The following is a 6,696-nucleotide window of genomic DNA, read 5'->3' as shown; positions in this document are numbered from 1 at the left end:
ATTAATTTATAAGGTTAATATATTCCGTCGTTTTTAATTATTTAAGGTTAATATTACTTCGTAAATTAATCCCGTGAAACCGATTTACCGGGCGATTAAGTAATTAAGTTAATTTTTAATAGTTAAATTAATAACGAGATAAGCCTAGACTATATTAAACACTTTAATAAATATATTAAATTATAAATAAAAAATCGTTACCGCCTCCTAATTCTCGACGGCCACGAGAGCTATATTTCGATTAAATTCGAGGTATATTACTAAGATAACGATATTATTATTATTAATATACCTCCTTATTTATCGTATTTATTTTAACCTTTCGATATAATACTTTATTCGTTTTTAAAGCGTGTTTATTTAAAAAAAATCGAGCTATTTATTAAGGTTTTTATAAACTATATTACTAAATTTAAATTCTTTATCGCTTTTAAAGCCGCGTATTTTATTGTTTTTACGAAAACTAATATTAAATCTAGATTTAATATATTTAGTTTAATACTTTATAACTTTAATAAGGTAATTAATAAACTAAATATACGTCTCTAGACGCTTATATTTAACTTATCCCGTTTAAGGACGGCTAATACTTACGACCCTTAAATAGTATTTAACCTTTAATAAATAATTAAGTACTTTATTTATATTAAAAAGAGGGTGTTTACTTATTAAGGAAGCTCTTTAGTATCGATTTTAAATATAATAGATTAAATAATAAAGGGTATAATTAAAATAGCTTATAAAATAACCTTTATACGCGATAAAATATATATATTAAAGGAGGTTAATTTAATACTTTTTAAGCGCCGGAGAGTTAAAAAGTTATAAATTTAATTTAAAAAAGCCCTTATTATTAAGGAATTTTAATAGCTATAAAATAAAAAAGTAAAAGGGAAGCGTTTAACGCCCGATAAAAATGAAAATAAAGGTTCGTTAAAGCGGAGGGCGACCGGTAAAAAGCGTTATAGTGTTTACGGCGAAATAAGTTAACGTAATCCACGGTCTAATTAAATACACGGTCTAATTAAATACTTTTTAAGGCCTCGTATAACGAAATATAAATTAATTCTATTATAACGTATTTAATATATTAAGATTAATCGGAATCCTCCTCTTTAAATATTTTTATATTATTTTAATAAGTACGCGTATTATACCCGGGCTCTTTATAAATTTTATAGTGTCGCGGGCGCGTTTTAAGCCTTTTTATACGATTATTACTTCGGCGCGATTTATCCTATAATTATTTATTAACGTTCCTTTAAAACTATAAATCTTTTTTAGTTTATATACGAAGTAATTTTTTATCTTATAGCCGTTTTTTTTCGTATAGCGGCGCCGGTTAAGTATTTTATTTACCTCTCGTAATACGGTTATTTTACCCTTTAAAAAAACGAGTTAGTATATTATTTACGTTATATTTTTTATAATCTAGTTAAGTTTAATTAAAATCGACGTCGAAGAGCTATTTTAATACCGTATAATACGGTATTAAACGTATTCGGTTTAAAATTAAGCTTTAATCGGGTTATTTAAAGTTTTAAATTCTTAAGGAATAAGTAAGCCGGAAAACGTTCCCGGAGGTATTAAAGTATATAGTTTTATATTTAATTGTAAAATAATATATTTCGGATTATACGGAATAAGTCTTATTTTTCGAAAGCTTCCTTATATATTTAAAACGATAAAAGTCGCTTAGAACGCTTTTAAAAATACTGGTAGGAAATTTTCCTTTAAAATATAAGTAATATGCGCCCGTATAAAACCTTTAATTTTTTCTTATACGCCTTTTTTAATGTATAAAAATAACCGATATTAAAAAGCTAGAGTTTATATAATAAATAAAAAGGTATATAAAATATAATAATCGAGTTTTTTTTATAATAAAGTTCGAAAGCTATCGAGTAATAACTTTTATAACCGTTAAAAATTAATAAGCGGTAAATACTCTTCGTTTAAAACTTCGTATGTTTATTAAAGTATCGAATTTAGTTTTCGCTTTTTTTATTTATAATCTAGTTATTTTTAATAATTACGATTACTTAGTTTTTTAATAATAGGCTGTTTTCGTACTAGGAAAAGAGGTACGTTTTCCCGGTAAAAATAATGTATAGAGGAATAGCGTAACCGTATAATTTAACGCTTTATATTATTATAACTTATTCCCGGTTTTTTTACTGTATTACTTTAAGCTTTCCGTGTTAATCGGAGGTAGTTACGACTATTTTAAACGAGATTTAACCTATAAAAAACCCGGTTTCGTCGAAATTATATATATCTTTTTTTTTAAATTTTATATTTATTAATTATATTCCGTATAAAAGTAAATTACGCGTAATATACGTCGAGATTTTTATAAAAGACTTTTTAATAATCGATTTTTCGGTTAAAATACGTTCGGAAATTTAATTATCGTCGTATAAAGTTAAAAGCTTAATTAACGCCGACGCGTTCCGCGTCGCGTAGATTAAGTAATCGATTCGCTATATTTTTAATATTATTTATTTAAGGTGAAAACAATCGTAAATTTAAATTAATTATATATTATATAATTAATTACTTTTCGAAATTCATAAATTTTTACGTTAATAATTACGTATTTCGTTATAAAATATTACCGCGGCGCCGGTAACGTAAGGTTATATAAGGGATATTATATATTTACGCTACGGCTCGTACGCGTAATTTAGGGTTTTTTAAAACGCTTAAAACGTTAATTATATATCGTTCTTTTTCTATTAATTTACTATCGTGGGTGGTAAAAATATAAAGTATAAAATATAAGTTATACGGAATTAAAAGAAAGTATTTAATTAGACCGTGTGTTTAATTAAACCGTGGATTACGTTATAATGCGTAAATATATAAAAAGGATATAAAATTAAGCGAGGAATCGAATAACGAGTAGTTTTAATTAATTTTAAACGTTATAATTAAATTAATTTATATAAAAGGGTCGAGAAATAGAAAAGGTGCGTCGCTAAGTAATATACGTCGCGTAGTAATAAACCACGTTATTAATTTAATTTATATTATTTTTTTACTATTTTATTAACGCTTTTTCGGCTTTTATAGTTTTTTTTAACGTTTTTTTAAACCTCTTTAATATTTATTATATATATAAAGCTTTTATTAAGGTTTTTATTAATTTGTTACGACCTGGTTATTTATGCGGCTAAGAAAGAGGCATAGCGATTTTAAAAGCCCCGTAGTTAAAAGCAACGAACGGGAACACTAGTAAAAAATATACGGACCACCTTATTACGTAATAGCTCACTATAAATTACTATAAGCCACCGTAAACCCAGGGGTATAGCTTATTATTTTAATAAATAAACTAAACACTATAATTAAATCACTAGATCATTAGTAAGCTAGTAATTTAAAGAAACATAATAAAATCGATAAAGAAAAAATTAGATATATAATAATAAACTTTTCCTATATATTTTATATAAATATTCTTTACTTTAACGATTAATTTAAGTATTAATTTAATATATTAATAAGGCATATTACCTTAAACGAACCTATTACACCTTTAATTAAATTCTACGATTAATTTAAGATATTATTCATTATATTAAACGGACGCACTTATTTATACGTTTAAGTACTCTCTCGTCTTAATTAATATAAACCCTAGCACGTTTACGAGGTTTCTTTTAAACCCCGATAGCCGTTCGTTACACGACTTTTTTAAGCTTTTATTTTTTAGATTTATTTTTAAACCGGCCTTTTTTATTTTAACCGGCCGATTTAAGCCGTTAAATTATTAATACTTTTATTAAGCTTTTTTATAATAACTTTTTAAATAAATTATTACTGATAATTTTAATATTAAATATTATAGCCTTTAAATTTTTAACTTATCGGCTGTTTTTTAACGTTTCGATTCTTTTAATTTTCGGTTTAATTAATTAACGTTTATTTTTAGCGGCGATAGCCTCGTTAATAATTCGTATTATATTAATACGTTAAAACCTATTATTTATTAGTTTTTTAATATTAAAAAGGTAAACATTAATTATTATTTATTTATTAATAATAATTTTAAGGGTAAAAACTATTTTATATACTTTAGTTTAAGCTCGAAAAAAAAGTCCATTTTTTAACGTAATGTGGGGTCTAACTACCAGGTTAATAAACCCCACACTAGTCTACTAGTTAATAAATTAAACTCGCTCGTCCAGCGAGTAAGACGAGCTTAATCTATGCTTCCTTTATCTACCTTATTCTGACCCCTACGTTCGTGCCACGACATATGGTAGCATCTCTAGTACACGCTAAGGGCCGCAACGATACAATACAATACTCTATTAATACCGTAAAACAGTTCGTAATAAAGCCGCCGGCAGACAGCCGCAAAGTAGACTAGCGAACCTATTAACCTAGTAGTTAAACCCCACACGTAATTATTATAAGTAACGGCGTATATTAAGTTAAACTTTTTTAAAACCTTTTTTTAAGATCTTAAAATAATTAATATTTAAAAGCTAAAATATATAAAAATTATATAGTAGTAAATAAAAAAGTTATATTTTAATCTTTAACGTCGTTAATATAAAGTTATTATTAATATAATTTTTATATTTACTTAAGATTAAAAACCTTTATTAATTAATGTTATTAAATTAAGTTAAAAGGATAAAGATTTTTTAATTATTTTTATAATAGGGATAGAGGGAATAGGGTGCTTACACACCGGTTCCGGCTTTATTTAATCGCCGTATATATATATAGACCTAGGCCCCCTAAGAATGCTATAAGATAAGCGTTAGCTTTATCTTTTACTACCTTTTACTTATCGTTATTACTTAGATTCGTACACCTTTCACAATTTTAAAGCTATAAAATTAAAAGTTTACCCTTTTAAAAACGTTTTAAAAGCTAAGTTTTTATATTTATAATTAACTTCGTTTTTTAAGCAATTAGTATTATTAAATCGATTAATTTTAAATATAATTAAAAAGGGTAAAGTATTACTAATAATATTAATATATTTTAAAACAATTATTTATTCGCGATTAATTAAATTATTTTATATTAAACTTTAATAAGCGGTAAGGTTAATTATTATAGTATTTTCCTTTATTATTATCGTAGTTTTTATTTTATCGGCGTTAAATTTAAGTTAAAGGGGTATATTTAAAATAATAATAGTGTTAAGCCGATTAAAAAACCCTCGCACGGTTTCGTTTAATATATATACGAAGCGCCGGAAATTTATTATTTTAATACGTATAGTTTTAACAGCTAAATAACGTTTTAAAAAACGATATATTTATCGTTTATTAATAAAGTAATCGAATTATTTTATAAAAATAATATATTAAATATATATACGAAAAGTTTAATATATAAATACGTAGTTTAAACTAGTTTAAAAAAGGTTTATTTAATTAAAAAAAGTTTTTTTTATAAGGATAAATAATTATCGAGTTTTATTCTATTTTTTCGAAAATTAAACCTTAAGTCGATTATAAAAATTAGCCTTATTAATATTATAATCTTTAGCTATACGGTTAATACTTTCGCCGGTTAATACGGCTTAAACCGCTTACGTAATACGTACTTTTTTAATTATAATAATAGTAGTAAAAAAGGAGAAAAAAAGACGAAAAATTTAATATACTGTAATTATTAAACGAGTAAGATTTAACCCCTTTATATACTGCTATTATTACGGCTCTAGAATTATTTAAAATCAGGAGGGGTTATTTAAGGGGGGGCAGCCGATAGGGGTTGCATCTTAATGCATGCATTGCTGCACCCAGCGGCAGCGTATTGCTCCGAAGCACAAAAGCTTATACCGCCTTCGTGTTGCATCGGCTCCGAAGCTGAAAAGGCTGGGCGAAGCGAGTTCCGGCTTACGCGGCTGTCGCTCGAACTTTCACAACTTACAAGGTCTCATTTGCTACCACGCGATGCTGACTTTCGGTTCCATTAGGTCATGCAGTACCGGCCATCCAGTGCGACGCGCTCGTGGGCGAACCCCTGCGCAGTCACGGCATGTAGGTGTACCTGTACGAAATTCGGGGTTCGTCTGCTCATCTCCAGAGTGAGCATGAGGAAGGATGCGTTCACCAGCAGCTGTCGTGTTCGATAGTCTCTAATCTTGTCATCCACATAACTATGGTTGCATACCCGAATGAGACTTGCATAGATGCATCGTGGGTGGGACTCGAACCCTCTATATTAGCCGTGATTTATGACAACCATAGTCAAGTCTTGTTTGGGCGCTTACTGCCTTATCAGGGTTGATATATGTACCCTCCGCGGAAGGGAGCTGTGCCGCAATACTGCATATGTCACCACCTAGATCTGCCCAGGATGTGTGCGAAACCCCAGAGGTCCACTACGTTGATCAACTTGTGATCATGTAAGTAATCCTATAAAAGTGAGTGCTTGGTCCCCTATGCAACCCCCATGGCGACAGTGAGTCAAGAGATAGTCAAAAGATGTGATGCGGTCCAGGCTCAAATATCCCTTACAAATGATTGCATATTGCACGCCCATCAAACAGCTGTTACCATTGGCCGCCTAATAAGGACTTTTGGTGGTAGGGCCAAGCACCAGTGGAGTTCACGAGTCACCAGCCTGGATGCTGTGCACATCATCCAGAGGCTGCTGATGGTATATATCATTATGCCGGCACTTGAAAACCCACATGGTATCATATATCGGCACCTCGAT

The sequence above is a fragment of the Apiospora aurea genome, assembly GCF_038362705.1.
Source record: "Apiospora aurea strain CBS 24483 chromosome Unknown utg000006l_segment0_segment0, whole genome shotgun sequence".
Taxonomy (NCBI): domain Eukaryota; kingdom Fungi; phylum Ascomycota; class Sordariomycetes; order Amphisphaeriales; family Apiosporaceae; genus Apiospora; species Apiospora aurea.
This window is presented reverse-complemented; position numbering follows the sequence as displayed.